General features: G+C 45.9%; 1 protein-coding gene across 4 annotated transcripts in view; it reads left to right on the top strand.

Annotated features, from left to right (window-relative positions):
- The first annotated feature begins 42 nt into the window (after positions 1–42).
- VPS35 (VPS35 retromer complex component) overlaps positions 43–15,965 on the top strand; it is a 127,320-nt gene continuing 111,397 nt past the window's right edge. For all 4 annotated transcript variants that reach the window (XM_065537003.2, XM_065537001.2, XM_074026730.1 and 1 more), the window contains exon 1: positions 43–248. The gene's annotated coding sequence lies outside the window, so the exon portion shown is untranslated. The remainder of the gene's footprint in view (positions 249–15,965) is intronic.

Here is a 15,965-nt window from a genome sequence, read left to right as displayed (position 1 = left end):
GGGGCTACAGCTGCCCAAACTGCGGCTGTGGATCTGAGCCTCGCTGTGCTCTTGGACAGGGCCAGGAGCAGGCAGGATCTGCCCTCCTGTGTGCAGTTGTGACCACTGGAGGAGGCTGCAGACCTGAGCCTCCCGCTTCACAGAGCAGGCAGGACCTGAGAACAAGCAGGAAGCCTGCCCCTTCCGAGTTGGCGGGGTGGGAGCTCCCCAGGTGCAGCTGTGGCCACCCTCCCAGGCGCAGGACCAAGGTATTTCTGCAGCATGCACCCTTGGGGGCCCAGGAAGCCCCTCCCCACCCATCTCTGCAGGCTTGGGGTGTCTGCTTCCACTGCCTGGCCCTTCACCTCTCCCGGCACCTGCTCCAATCTTGGAGCAAGGTTGGGACGGAGCCCTGGGGCCATGAATGGCAGTGGGAGGCCTGGGCAGAAAAGGGTCACACTCTGTAACTCATCTTTCAGAGTCTTCCAGGACTTAAGTGTAGTTATAGAGAAGGAAAGGGGTGGTGGGAGGGTGTCTTGAGGAGAATCTGCAGTGCTTTGCAGGGCAACTTCAGGCAAAGAAAGGCTAGCTTTTCAGGCAAGAGTGGAAGAGCCGCTTCCACTGGCAAAGACGACAGGAGAATTTAGGGGTTCAGTGTCCCTAGCTTCATGTCTCCCTTGCAGATTTCGGGATCCTATTCTTTCCCAATCAATGTCCTCACTTTAACAGAAGACACTCTAGGAAGTTGGGAAATCAATTTGCCTTGTAATTCAGTCACTTGCTGAATGAGCCGCAGGGCTACAGGAGATGAGAATTTCTTTCAGGGCAGACATAGCTTTCAGATCAGTGAAAAGTTTGAGCTGGGAATCTGAAGCCCTGAGCTCATCCTTTTCTTTCACAACTCTCTAACGTGCTGAGGTAATTCCATTATACTTCTTACCTCGACTAAAATATTCTAATATGGAAAACGTGCAGTCCCTTAGTGTCTCACCTTCAATAGGTATTTTATTAGAAGAATCCAGTGGTGATATTTTGTGTATCTCTATTGCCACATCTTGTCGTGGATTACCAGGGCCCTCTTTACTATGGGAAATAGAGTCATGAATGCCTTTAATAAGATGAGAAAGTTGGCCGGGTGCGGTGGCTCACACCTGTAATCCCACCACTTTGGGAGGCCAAGGTGGGCGGATCACCTGAGGTCGAGAGTTCGAGACCTGCCTGGCCAATATGGCGAAACCTCGTTTCTACTAAAAATACAAAAAATTAGCTGGGCATGGTGGCAGGCGCCTGTAATCCCAGCTACTCGGGAGGCTGAGGGAGGAGAATCACTTGAACCCAGAAGGCAGAGGTTGTAGTGAGCCGAGATCGCGCCGCTGCACTCCAGCCTGGCGATAGAGCAAGAATCTGTCTAAAAAAAAAAAAAAAAAAAAAATTAGAAAATCAGTTCCAGAAAATCCAGAAATACTTCAGAAAATTCATTCTTAAGAGTCCTGTCCTCTAGAAACACTTCCAGTACCAGAGTCTATCAGTCAGTGTTCAACCAGAGATAACCAATAGCAGATATTAAGAAATGTATTGCGAGGAATTTACATACATGATTGTAAAGGCTGGTTAGGCAAGCCTGAAATCCTTAGGGCAGGCTGGCATGAGGACAGGCTAGCACTCTTGGGCATGGGGTGAGGCTGCTGTTCACAGGTGGAATTTCTCCTTTCAGAAGGTAAAAGATGTAGCATAGTGCCTGGCAGGTGGACCAAAGATGACATCTGTAATTATTACATATAAGATGTTATAGTAGAAGAGCAAAAACGGGCTTTTAGAGTTAAATTAATCTTTTTACCAGTCTGCCTTTATCATGCCTAGTGTTGATTTATTCCTTTTTAAATATGAATTCAAGAGTGTCCATTTAATGTATGAACCTCCCAACCCCTGCCCTTGTTTGGGGGTCAAGGGCAGCTTGGATTATAACTCAGTTTGGGGATAAAGTGCACTGAACTTGCTAGCTTCCTGGACGGCCCACTTATGTTCAGAATCGGGGAGCTTCACAAAATCAGGGACTCAGTTCCTGACTACAAATTTCAGGCATGGATAGCAAAGTCCTAGGAGTGTAGGAGGTAGCTAAGGATTGACTCTTTTCCTCCTTACTCATCTCTCTAAGACAGTAGTATGTATATTGGGACAGGCTGGAATCCCTATGAGAAAAATCTATCAGATCCTCAGATGGATAAGTCTCTTGCTTGAAGGTCTTCGCTCATTAAGCTTCCTTCCGTTTTACCTATCTGCAGTGCCAATTCAAGTGACAATTCCTTTTTGGCCATTATCTCTGTCAACTGGTGGCACTCGTTTAATCCACACATCTGTAAGTCTTGTCTAAATATTCTCCCTACCAGGCCAGTAACCCTCAGGTTGTTCCTGAGTCAACTTTCCACCTTGTCACTGTCACTTTGCAGTTGACAATGACTCTACCCCTGGATAGCCCTCCATGTGATTGTGCCCTCCACAACGATCCTGATCGGTAAAGCTTTCTAGATATCACTGCTATAAAGAATTGGCCAGCCAGGTAACGGTGCCCAACATCATTCTTATTGGCCATGTGACCTTGAACAAGTTACATAACCTTTCTGCACCTGTAAGATCATGGTAACGATAGTACCTTTTTTTTTTTTTTTTTTTTTTTTTTTCCCACAAATTTTGGAGGATTAAATGAGTTAACGTCAAGCACTCAGTGCCTGGTGTGTTTTTGGTACTTAGAGACAGGTATGGTTGTGCTGTTGCTGCTAGTGCTGAAGACTTTGGTTTCAAAACTTGCACTTGCTAGTTTCTCTCACTAACACCAAGCCTTTGCCTACAGAGGCCTTTCTGTTTGTCCCATTCTTTCTGTTTCTTAGGAGGCCCAGTCCTCTGGCTGCCTGTGTGTCTGCTGAACAATAGAAAATTCTGTTATTTTGTTATGCTGGGTAATACACCTCACATATTAGGGGTGGGGGATAGAAGAGATGAGCTGCCAACCTGTTCAAAAGGCCATTAAAAATGTCTTTCTGGGCTGGGTGCAGTGGCTTATGCCTGTAATCCAAGCACTTTGGGAGGCCAAGGTGGGTGGATCACCTGAGGTCAGGAGTTCGAGACCAGCCTGACCAAGATGGTGAAACCCCATCTGTACTAAAAATACAAAAATCTGGCCGGGTGCAGTGGCTCATGCCTGTAATCCCAACACTTTGGGAAGCTGAGGCGGGCGGGTCACAAGGTCAGGAGTTCGAGACCAGCCTGGCCAATGTGGTAAAACCCTGTCTCTAGTAAAAAAAAATACAAAAATTAGCCAGGCATGGTGGTGGGTGCCTGTAATCCCAGCTACTCTGGAGGCTGAGGCAGGAGAATTGCTTGAACCCAGGAAGCGGAGGTTGCAGTGAGCCATGATCATGCCACTGCACTCCAGCCTGGGCGACACAGCGAGACTGTCTCAAAAAAAAAAAAAAAAAAAAGTCTTTCTGAACAAAATGTTGAACCTCATTTGATCTAAGACACCATCAGCTGTGAAATACACCTTCGTGTTATGTAACATGTATAAGGAAGCCAATTAACCTTTAACATTTTAATTTTATACTTAAAAATTATTTTAGGCTGGGCATGGTGGCTCATGCCTGTAATCCCAGCACCTTGGGAGGCCAAGGTAGGAGGATTGCTTGTGGCAAGAAGTTTGAAACCAGCCTGGGCAACATAGGGAGACAGCCTCTCTGCAAAAAAAAAAAAAAAAAAAAAAAAAAAAAAATTAACCAAACAAGATGCACGCCTATAGACCCAACTACTTAAGAAACTGAGACAGGAGGATACAGCCCACAAGTTTGACATTGCAATGAGCTGTGATCACGCCACTGCACTCCAGCCTGGGTGACAGAGAAAGACTCTGTCTCTAAAAAAAAAAAAAAAAAAAAAAAGTTATTTTAGACTTATTTACACATAGAATTAATGATGATGAACAGCTGTGGCCAAGTTCACTCATGTGCAGACAATGATAACCATACCACAACTGCTACCTGGCTGATGGTGTCAGATACCATTGATTGTATGATGCACGTGAATTTCAGAGATGTTAAAAAGTGAGGGACGAAAGTGCATCTTGGCCGGACACAGTGGCTCACGCCTGTAATCTCAGCCCTTTAGGAACCTGAGGTGGGTGGATCCCCTGAGCTCAGGGGTTCGAGACCAGCCTGGGCAACATGGTGAAACCCTGTCTTTACCTAAGATAAAAAATAAAATTTAAAAAAGGGCCGCCTGTAATCCCAGTACTTTGGGAGGCCAAGGCGGGCAGATCACGAGGTCAGGAGATTGAGAACATCCTGGCTAACACGGTGAAACCCCGTCTCTACTAAAAATACAAAAAATTAGCTGGCCGTGGTGGCGGGCACCTGTAGTCCCAGCTACTTGGGAGGCTGAGGCAGGAGAATGGCGTGAACCTGGGGATGGAGCTTGCAGTGAGCCGAGATCGCGCCACTGCACTCCAACCTGGGCGACAGAGTGAGACTCCATCTCAAAAAATAAAAATAAAAAATAAAAATAAAAAAAGAAAGTGCATCTTAAAGTCAATGAAATATGTTTTGCTTCAGCCAATCCCTAGAACTTAGAGACTTTATTTTTCGTGATTCAATTACATGTCTTTGATACATGAATTTCTGTAAAATAATTTCTGTGTTCCAAGACTTCAGATTTTAAAATGTTTCTAGCTTTAACAGAAAATATTTTGGCCAAGGCAATGATTTGTTGTTGATTCTTATTTCAGGCAATAGCAGAGGCTCTGTGACTGAGTTGTCAAACATATATATTAAGAATTTGTTTTTTTTTTTCATTTTATCAGACAGAAAAGATGATTAAAAGGTTATGACCCTCTTAAGAGAGATGTATACTGTTTGATTCTTAGCTACAATTTCATAATACTTTAAATTTCATCTTAATGTGGCATAAAGAACAACATTTTGGAGTCAAACAGACTGACTTAGATTTACATTCTGGCTTTGCCACTTACTAGAGATGTGACTCGGTATGTCACTTCACCTTCCTAGACCTCAGTTTGCTCCTCTGTAAACTCCTCATAGATTAGACAATGTATATAAAGCATAAAGTGTTTACCAAAGCATAAAGTGTTTAGTAAACTGCTGTATTGATGAAAATGATGGTCTATTGGAGTGCTGGGAATACACGATTGGTAGAGCTGGATGTCACGGCAGGCAGTGGGGCTGCTGGAACCTTACCTGGAGTCACTCTGGAGAGGAAGGATAGTTTTTTAAATAGGTCATTCCTCAGGAAATGAAGTGATTTTACTATTAGTCAAAAAGAATTAGTGCTACAAATTGCAGCTAGAGAGGAGGAATAAATTCTAGTGTTCCATAGCACCATAGGATGACTATAGTTAATAATACATAGTTTCTTTTTTCTCTTCTTTTCTTTTTTTTGAGACAGGATCTTACTGTATTGCCCAGGCTGGAGTGCAGTGGAGCGATCCTGGCTCACTGCAGCCTAAAACTCTTGGGCTCAGGCAATCCTCCCACCTTAGCCTCCCAAGTGGCTGGGACCACAGGTGGGTGCCACCATGACCGGCTAAATTTTTTAAAAGTAGTTTGTAGAGACAGAGTCTCATAATATTGCCCAGGCTAGTATATAGTTTCAAATAGTTAGAAAGAGGATATTGAATATCCCCAACACAAAGAAATGATAACTGGTTGAAATGATGGATATGCTAGTTGCCCTGATTTGATCACTCTATACTGTATTATCAGAATATCACTATGTATCCCTTAAACATGTACAATTATGTCAAATTTTTAAAAAGTGACCCTGACTCAGATAGATAGATAGATGATAGATAGAATTGGTGCTTCCATATTGGCCTTTTTGGGGGTTTTGTTTTTGTTTCTGTTTTTTTTGAGATGGACACTCACTCTGTTGCCCAGGCTGGAGTGCAATGGCATAATCTCAGCTCACTGCAACCTTTGCCTCCTGGGTTCAAGTGATTCTTCTGCCTCAGCCTCCTGAGTAGCTGGGACTACAGGTGTGTACCACCACGCCCGGCTAATTTTTGTATTTTTAGTAGAGACAGGTTTTCACCACGTTGGTCAGGGTGGTCTCAAACCCCCTGACCTCAGATGATCCACCCATCTTGACCTCCCAAAGTGCTGGGATTACAGGCTTGAGCCACTGTGGCTGGCCAATATTGTGGAATGGTAACATTATATTAGTCTGGGAGCAGAAGGAAAGGTCGGGAATGCAAAAAGAATATTTTGATAATTTGAGAGGGATTTTGAAATAGGAATTGATTCCTAAAGCTTACGAATGGAAGAGATCATTTACTCGTCATTCATGAAGTACGTATTGAGCACCTGCTAAATGTCAGATGTTCTGCTAGGCCCTGGGAATCAGTGGTGAGGATGCAGACAAGGTCCCTGTCCTTGTGGAGCTTACGTTAGGGTGGGGGTAAGGATACACAATAAAAAAGTAAACCACTTAAAAAACAAGATATATAATGATTCTTAGAGTTTACTGGTAAGGGAAGATCTCTCTGGGACGATGACATTTAACTGAGGCCTGATGACAGAGTGATGTTTCTTGTGCTTGAGGTTCATTGAGCTTCTTCTTTTTATCTGTGGATTTATAGTTGTGCTCTCTCTCTCTCTGTCTCTCTCTCTCTCCTTTCTTTCTTCTTTCATTTTGTTTTCTTTGTTTTTGTAAGGTCTGGCTCTGTTATCCACACTGGAGTGCAGTGGGGTGATCTTGGCTCACTGCATGCCACCTCCTGGGCTCAAGCGATTCTCCTGCTTCAGGCTCCCGAGTAGCTAGGACTATAAGTTCATGCCACCATGCCCAGCTAATTTTTAAAACTTTTTGTAGAGATGAGGTTTCACCATGTTGCTCAGGCTTGTCTTGAACTCCTGGGCTTAAGTGATCCTCCAGCCTCAGCCTCCCAAAGTGCTAGGATTACAGATGTGAGCCAACGCACCTGGCTGGGTTTATAGTTTTCATCAAATTTGGAAATGACGTGGCCACTATTTTCTCGCCTCTCCTTTGGAAACTCCAATTACACAGATATTAGGCCACTTAAAGTCCCACAGCTCACTGCTCTTTTTTTCCTCTTTTTTTGGGGATAGTTTCTATTGTTATGACTGTATCTTAATCTTCACTTATTTTTGTCCTTTGTGGTTTTTAACCTGTCTTTAGTCCCATCCAGTGTATTTTTCATCTCAAATGTTTTAGGTTTCATCTCTAGAATTTCAACTTCGGACTTTAACAAATGTTTTCCAGGGGGGCCCAGTGGGTGGCTCACACCTGTAATCCAGCACTTTGGGAGGCGAAGGTGGGCAGATCACCTGAGGGCAGGAGTTTGAGAACAGCCTGGTCAACATGGTGAAAGCCCATCTCTACTAAAGCACGGCCGGGATCTTTGCGGTGTCAGTTTTCTTCCCAGAAACCTCGGCAGGCTATGGCACCTTTGCCTGAGTTCTTGTCCTGTGTCCAGGAAGAGCAGAGAAGTGAAGAGTGACCAATTGTTTGAGTTCTTGTCCTGTGTTCAGCAAAGTGAAGGGTGAACATGAAGATGAACTTTATCAAGTATTACAACAACTCAGAAAGTGAAAATGAGCTTTATTAAGTGTTACAGTAGCTCAGAGGAGACCTGCAGGGGGTAGCTCCTCTCTATAGGCAGGTCATCCACCAAGTGTTCAGTTCGCAGCAGAGAGGAGACCCTGGAGAGGGTAGCTCCTCTGTGCAACCGGACTTCCCAGATATCTGCAGTTCTCAGTGGAGAGGAGGCCCTGGAGAGAGTGCCTCTTCTCTGCAATCAGGTAGTCTCTGCAGCTCTCTGCAGAGAGGGTAGCTCTTCTCTTCAGGTGGTGGTCCCATCCTCTCCAGCTCTCAGCAGACAGGGGACTCCTCTCTGCAACTGGTCACCCTGTTGTCTCTCTGCCGCTTCATCCTCTGGCCGTCTTTTGCCCTGCTCTGGCTGAGCCCAGGGCTTTTATGGACCTCAAAGGGGAGGAAGTGTGTGCCCATTGGTCCATGGGCATCATGGGCCGCCACTGGCCAGCAGGAAAAGGCACCACAAGTCCCCACTCCGGTCCATTGGACGGGCAGCCCAGCCCCCAGCCTTCTGGCCCTCCCTGGTCTGAAGGTGGGGCCCTCCTGGGGACCTGCCTCTTCTACCCAGGGCTCTGTCTGTGTCCCACTGCCATTCATGGCCCTGGGGCTGGGCCCCAACCCTGCTCTGAGATCGGAGCAGGCACCAGGAGCCAAGAGAGACCAGGCAGTGGCAGCAGACACCCCTGAGCCTGCAGAGGTGGGGGGAGGGTCCTTCCTGGGGCCTTGGAAGGTGCGGGCTGCAGAGACGTTCCGTCCTGCACTTGGGAGGGCATCCGCAGCTGCACCCTGGAGCTCCAGTCCCCACAACTCGGAAGGCTCAGGCTTGTCCCCGGCTCCTGCCTGCTCTGTAGAGTGGGAGGCCCAGGTCTGCAGCCACAGTTCCGCTGCACCTGGGAGGGCAGATCTTGCCTGTTCCCGTGCCCCCGCACCACACCCCATCCCCACAAGAGCACACGGAGGCTCGGATCCACAGTTGCAGTTGGGGGGGGCAGGGCTCCTGGCCTGCTCGGTAGAGCAGGGCATCTGGGTCTGCAGCTGGGATTTGGGCAGCTACAGTTGCACCCGGGGAGCTCCTGGCTCCAATTTAGCAGGGGCGAGGCTCCCTCAGGCTCCATGGAGTGTGCAGCCCCTGCGGCAGCCTGCGTGATTACAGCAGCCACTGCCATTAGCGGTGCAGGCCTGTAGTCCCAGCCACTCGGGCGACTGAGGCAGGAAAATTGCTTGAACCTAGGAGGTGGAGGTTGCAGTGAACCGAGATTGCGCCACCACACTACAGACTGGGCGACAGAGTGGGACTGTGTCTCAAAAAAATAAAAATAAATAAAAAATTTTAAAATAAAAATGTGTTCCACGTCTCTGCTTAACATCTGGATGCTGGGGCCATCAGAGGGTTCACCTCATTTTCTCGTCACTTCTCATGCCTCACTGTCCGCATCATCCATGTCCAGTGTCTTGAGCACTGATCTTTCCCATATCCTGTCCACATTTAGTTGTTACCTTAGGAGGGTAAATCCAGTCCTGCTTTATCTTGGCTGAATGTAGGAGTACCCTATCTTTATTATTTAGCTCATATTCATATTTACTGTAAGGTTTTAAAATGTGCAAATAGGCTACATATTGATTTTAACCAGTTACTGTTAATAAAAAAACACTTGAGATTCCAACTAATTTTCCTGCTGCATGGTAAAGCCCATGCCTTCGCTCTGATCTCCGTACTAATCTTCATTCACTGTGTATTTAACAACATAGCTCTCAAAAAACTCTGGCTTGGCTTTGCCTTTCCTTTCCTTCCCTTTCCTTCTATTCTTTCTTTCCTTCTTTTTTTTTTTTTTTTTTCCTTTTTTTGACAGTCTTGTTCCATCACCCAGGCTGGAGTGCAGTGGCCCGATCTTGTCTCACTGCAATCTCCACCTCCTGGATTCAAGTGATTCTCATGCCTCAGTCTCCTGAGTAGCTGGGATTACAGGTGTGCGCAACCACACCTGGCTAATTTTTGTATTTTTAGTAGAGATGGGGTTTCACCATGTTGGCCATGGCTGGTCTTAAACTCCTGGCCTCAAGTGATCCACCTACCTCAGCCTCCCAAAGTGTTGGGATTACAGGCATGAGCCACCACAGCTGGCCTCTTTCTTTTTTGTCAATTAAAAAAGTCACTTCTGGCCAGGCAAGGTGGCTCACCCCTGTAATCCCAGCACTTTGGGAGGCCAAGGTGGGCAGATCACATGAGGTCAGGAGCTGGAGACCAGTCTGGCCAACATGGGGAAACCCTGTCTCTACTAAAAATACAAAAAATTAGCTGGGCGTGGTGGTGGGCACCTGTAATCCCAGCTACTCAGGAGGCTGAGGCATGAGAATCGCTTGAACCCAGGAGGTGGAAGTTGCAGTGAGCTGAGATCGGGCCACTGCATTCCAGCCTGGGTGACAGAATGAGAGACTGTCTCCAAAAAAAAAAAAAAAGTCACTTCTGACCTTACCAGTAAGAGAAATCTGCTTCAGATCATTTTATTATTCATTATGTATTATGGTATCATTCGTAGGCTGAGCTGCTTCCCAGATGTACTTATCAAACATTTTCATGCATTATATATGGCCCAAGAACTTTAGAATGTGGGTCAAGGTGGAGTTACGGGTTTTTTAGTTGTGGTAAAAACTATATAACAACATTTACTTTTTCTTTTCCTTTTTTTTTTTTTTTCCAAGGCAGGGTCTTACTCTGTCATCCAGGCAGGAGTGCAGTGGCATGATCACAGCTCACTGCAGCCTCAACTTCCTGGTTCAGGCAATTCTCCCTCCTCAACCTCCCAAGTAGCTGGGACAACAGGCACCTGCCACCCCACCTGGCTAATTTTTGTGTTTTTTGTAGAGACAGGGCTTTTCCATATAGTCCAGGCTGGTCTCGAACTCCTGGGCTCAAGCTATCTGCCCGCCTTGGCCTCCCAAAGTGCTGTGATTAAAAGCATGAACCACCGTATCTGGCTTTAATCATTTTTAACTGTCCATTTCAGTGACATTAAGGGCATTCACAATGCTGTGTATCATCAGCATTGTGTTATTACTAGTAGTATTACTACTATCTAATTCTAGAACTTTTTCATCATCCCATACTGAAACTCTGTACCCCTTACACAGTAACTCCTCATTCCCTCCTTCCCCAGCCCCTAGCAATCTCTATTCTACTGTTTGTCTCTATGAATTTGCCTATTCTAGGTACCTCATATAAGTGGGATCATAACAACATTTGCCTTTCAGTATCTGGCTTATTTCACTTAGCATAATGGTTTCAAGCTTCATCCATGTTGTATCAGGTATCAGAATTTCGTTCCTTCTGAATAAGTAATAATAAGGCTGAATAACTTTCTACTGTATATATATTTCACGTTTTGTTTACCCATTCATCTGTTGAACATTTGGGTTGTTTCCACCTTTGAGCTACTGTGAATAATACTGCTGTGACCATAGATGTACCAGTATTTGTTTGAGTTCCTGTTTTCCATTCTTTCGGTTATGTACCTAGGAGTGGGCCGGGCGCGGTGGCTCAAGCCTGTAATCCCAGCACTTTGGGAGGCCGAGATGGGCGGATCACGAGGTCAGGAGATCGAGACCATCCTGGCTAACACGGTGAAACCCCGTCTCTACTAAAAAATACAAAAAATTAGCCGGGCGAGGTGGCGGGCGCCTGTAGTCCCAGCTACTTGGGAGGCTGAGGCAGGAGAATGGCGTGAACCCGGGAGGCGGAGCTTGCAGTGAGCCGAGATCGCGCCACTGCACTCCAGCCTGGGGCACAGAGCAAGACTCCGTCTCAAAAAAAAAAAAAAAAAAAAAAAAAAAAAATGTACCTAGGAGTGGAACTGCTGGATCATGTGGTAATCCTATGTTTCACTTTTTGAGAAATCACCAAACTATTTTCCATAGTGGTTGCATCATTTTTGCATTCCCATCAGCCATGCAGTGTCTGAGTTTCCCCACCTCCTCACCAATACATGTTATTTCTTATTTTTGTGAGTAATAGCCATTCTAATGGGTGTGAAGTGGTATTTCATTGTGGTTTTAACTTACATTTCCCTAATGACTAGTGATATTGAGCAGCTTGTCATGTGCTTATTGGCTATTTCTGTGTCCTGTTTATAGAAATATCTATTTAAATCACTTGACCATTTTTGAGAACAACAATTGAATGGGATTGTTTCAGTGGGGCTTGTGGTTTTTTTGTTTTTTGTTTTGAGACAGGATCTTGCTCTGTTGCCCAGGCTGGAGTACAATGGTGCGATCTTGCCTCACTGCAACCTCTGCCTGCCAGATTCCAGCGATTCTCCTGCCTCAGCCTCTCAGTTAGCTGGGACTACAGGTGCACACCATCATGCCCAGTTAGTTTTCTGTATTTTCTTTTTTTTTTTTTTTTTTTTTTTTTTTTTTTGAGATGGAGTCTCGCTCTGCCACCCAGGCTGGAGTGCAGTGGCCGGATCTCAGCTCACTGCAAGCTCCGCCTCCCGGGTTCACGCCATTCTCCTGCCTCAGCCTCCCGAGTAGCTGGGACTACAGGCGCCCGCCACCTCGCCCGGCTAGTTTTTTTTGTAGTTTTTAGTAGAGACGGGGTTTCACAGTGTCAGCCAGGATGGTCTCGATCTCCTGACCTCGTGATCCGCCTGTCTCGGCCTCCCAAAGTGCTGGGATTACAGGCTTGAGCCACCGCGCCCAGCCAGTTTTCTGTATTTTCAAGTAGAGAAGGGGTTTCACCATGTTGGCCAGTCTGATCTCAAACTCCAGACTTCAAGTGATCCACCTGCCTCAAATGCCCAAAGTGAGCCACCGCACTTGGCCTGGGAGGGGTTGTGTTTTAATGCCCAAATCTATCTGCTCCCCAAGTGATCTTTGGATTTTTGGTATTATTTCTGATGTTTTATATCTAACATATCTAGAAAGTACTCCATAGAAAATTGCTTCATGTTTCCATGATAATTGCCCATATGTGACAGATTTTTCTTTGCAATAGATGAAGCAGATGGTGATTTCAAGTTGCTTCCCATGTATCCGAGCTGTTTCCAGAGTCTGCCCTTTCTGTTTCTATGCAGCTAAAGAGTGGCTGACCAGGAGGCAGGAGTGGCGGCTCACGCCTATAATCCCAAAACTTTGGGAGAACGAGGCGAGTGGATCACTTGAAGTCAGGAATTCAAGTGACCAGCCTGGCCAACATGGTAAAACCCTGTCTCTACTAGAAATACAAAAATTAGCCAGATGGTAGAGGCACACGCCTGTAATCCCAGATATATGGGAGGCTGAGGCAGGAGAATTTCTTGAACTCTGGAGGCAGAGATTGCAGTGAGTCAAGACTGCACCACTGCACTCCAGCTTGAGTGACAGAGCAAGACTCCGTATCCAAAAAAAAAAAAAGGCTGGGCACGGTGGCTCACACCTGTAATCCCAGCACTTTGGGAGGCTGAGGCGGGCAGATCATGAGGTCAGGAGATCAAGACCATCCTGGCTAACACGGTGAAACCCCGTCTCTACTGAAACTACAAAAACAAAATTAGCCAGGCATGGTAGCGGGCGCCTGTAGTCCCAGCTACTTGGGAGGCTGAGGTGGGAGAGTGGCATGAGCCCAGAAGGCGGAGCTTGCAGTGAGCAGAGATCGCGCCATTGCACTCCAGCCTGGGAGACAGAGCGAGACTCCGTCTCAAAAAAACACAAACAACAACAACAAAAAAAAACCCACAGTGGCTGACCAGGGATACAATCTAGGAATGAGACTCATAAGGCTCCCGTGATAGACCTGTTAAGCTTCACGTTTCTTTTGCTTGGAAAATTTTATCTCTTTAGTAAAATAAGAACACAACAAAACAAACCACTCACTTATTGGCCTTTGGTTGCTGCCATTTCATGTTACCAGCAACAGCAATGACTCTGACAGAAGCTTGCCAGGTGCCCTATTTCGGTTGGGAGCCACATGCCCTTGGCGTTAGGGATACAGATAAATGTCACCCCTCCTCTTCATCAGGAAACTCGGGGTCCAAAGTTTTAAGTGGGATTTTGAGGTTATAGGAATATAAAACACCTAAAAAAAGTAAAACTCATGTTTGTTACAAGTTAAAAGAATCACTTGAAGCTGAGCATTGTGGCTCATGCCTGTAATCTCAGCACTTTGGGAGGCCAAGGCGGGCAGATCACTTGAGGTCAGGAGTTCGAGACCAGCCTGGCCAACATGGCAAAACCCTGTCTCTACTGAAAATACAAAAAAGTAACCAGGCATGGTAGCATCCACCTGTAATCCCAGCTACTGGGGAGGCTGAGGCTGAGGCACCGAACTTGGGAGGCAGAAGTTGCAGTGAGCCAAGATCGTGCCACTGCACTCCAGCCTGGGTGACAGGGCCAGACTCTGTCTCAAAAAATAAAAAAATAAAAAAAATCACTTGAACACATGTGAGCAGTTATGAATTCTTTTATGGTGTGCCAACATTTGAGTGTGGTTACAAGAAACAATAGTAAAAACGGTAGAAAAGAGTGACCATTTCTGGAGTAGTCGCTGCTCTGGGCACGGTGCCAAATACTTTCCATATATGATTGTGTTTGATCACTACAAATCAGGAAAACAAAGCTCAAAGAGCTAAGAAAGTTGCTCCAGTTCACATACTTCATACGTGACAGAGCCTGGATACAAACCTAGGTCAGTGTGACTCTTGTTTTGGAGCAGAAGTATTGACAGCTTGTTGGGTGGAAGAGAAACAGGAAAACACATTTCAAATAACTTAGTAATTATTGCAACTGACTAGGAAAGCAACATAGGTATTATTTAGAAAATAGAGGATTTCAGTGGATATAAAGACCTTTTGGTCCTTAAGCTGTGTTGGTAATGTTACTTCCGAGCGCAGAAGGCCAAGTGCTCATCGTAACCTTTCTGGTTGATGCAGGTGTTCTTGCTACATATGTTGCAGGTTTTCTTTTCAGATTCAAATTTTGGGGGGTTTTGAGGTCTATTTTTATTTTTATTTTTTAAGAGAGGGTCTCACTCTGTCACCCAGGCTGGAGTGCAGTGGCGCGATCACAGCCCACTGCAGCCTCAGACTCCTGAGCTCAAGCCATCCTCCCACCTTGGCTTCCCAAAATGCTGAGATTACAGGCATGAGCCACCACACCTGGCCCAGATTCAAATGGTGGATTCTAGTATTTTGTTCACATTTTGTTTTGGATTTTGAGATAGGGTCTCAGTCTATTGCCCAGGCTGACTGCAGTAGTGCGATCATGGCTCACTGCAGTCTCAAACTCCTGAGCTTAAGCAGTCCTCCCACATCAGCCTCCTAAATAGCTAGGACTACAGGTGCGCCCCTACACCCAGCTAATTTTTGTATTTTTGTAGAGGCAGGGGTCTCGCTGTGTTGCCCAGGCTGATCTTGAACTCCTGGACTCAAGCAATCCACCCGCCCAAGCCTCCCAAAGTGCTGGGATTACAGGCGTGAGCCACCACGCCTGCCCTTGTTCATATTTTGATTGGCTTTTATTTCAGTTACTGTGTTCTCTCTTCATTGGTGTCACCACTTCTTCCTGAACAAAGTATTATTTCAAAAGTCTCCTTTCCTAAGAATTCTTACCATGTCCTCATCTTTCTACCTCTAACCTTAATGACTTCCCTAAACCTGTCTTTAATGGATTCTACTTCTTCATTTGAGGTTTGAAAGTCTCCAGGTCTCCAGTTAATCTGCTACTTCTTTTTTTTTTTTTTTTGAGACAGAGTCTTGCTCTGTCGTCCAGGCTGGAGTGCAGTGGTTCAATCATGGCTTACTGCAGTCTTGGGCTCCGGGGCTCGAGTCATCCTCCCGCCTCAGCCCCCTCAAAGTAGCTGGGACCACAGGCACGTGCCACCATGCCCAGCTAATTTTTGTATTTTTTGTAAAGGTGGGGGTTTCGCCATGTTGCCCAAGCTGGTCTTGAACTCCTGAGCTCAAGCAATCCAAAATTCTGGGATTACAGGCAGAGTAATCCACCACACCCTGCTTAGTTAATCTACTTCTATCTACATCACAAACCCCGTTGTTGACAAAGATACTTTGTTTCTTATCTGAGCCTTTTGTCATGTACATCCTCATTTGTATATGTGTGTGTGTGTGTGTGTGTGTGTGTGTGTGTGTGTGTGTGTTTTTCACCTTGTCCTTTCTGATTTATGGGCTTTCGTTCATGGCCTCTCTAGGCTGAAACCTAAAGACTGTCTCTAGAATCTGCGTCTTACCAGACCAATTTTTAATGTCCTAGGATGGAAAATCCAGTTGTTTCAAATTGACAGAAATCTACCATCAATGTAGACTGGGTTTAGCCAGGCACTCATGCAAGACAATGCCTGCTCTATGCTGTAGACCAAGGGATTGCAAAAAGTTGTGATGCTC

Source organism: Macaca fascicularis, chromosome 20 (genome assembly GCF_037993035.2).
Source record: "Macaca fascicularis isolate 582-1 chromosome 20, T2T-MFA8v1.1".
In the NCBI taxonomy this organism is placed as follows: Eukaryota; Metazoa; Chordata; class Mammalia; order Primates; family Cercopithecidae; genus Macaca; species Macaca fascicularis.
Note: the sequence above shows the minus strand (reverse complement) of the source record. Positions and strands in the feature narration are given on the sequence as shown.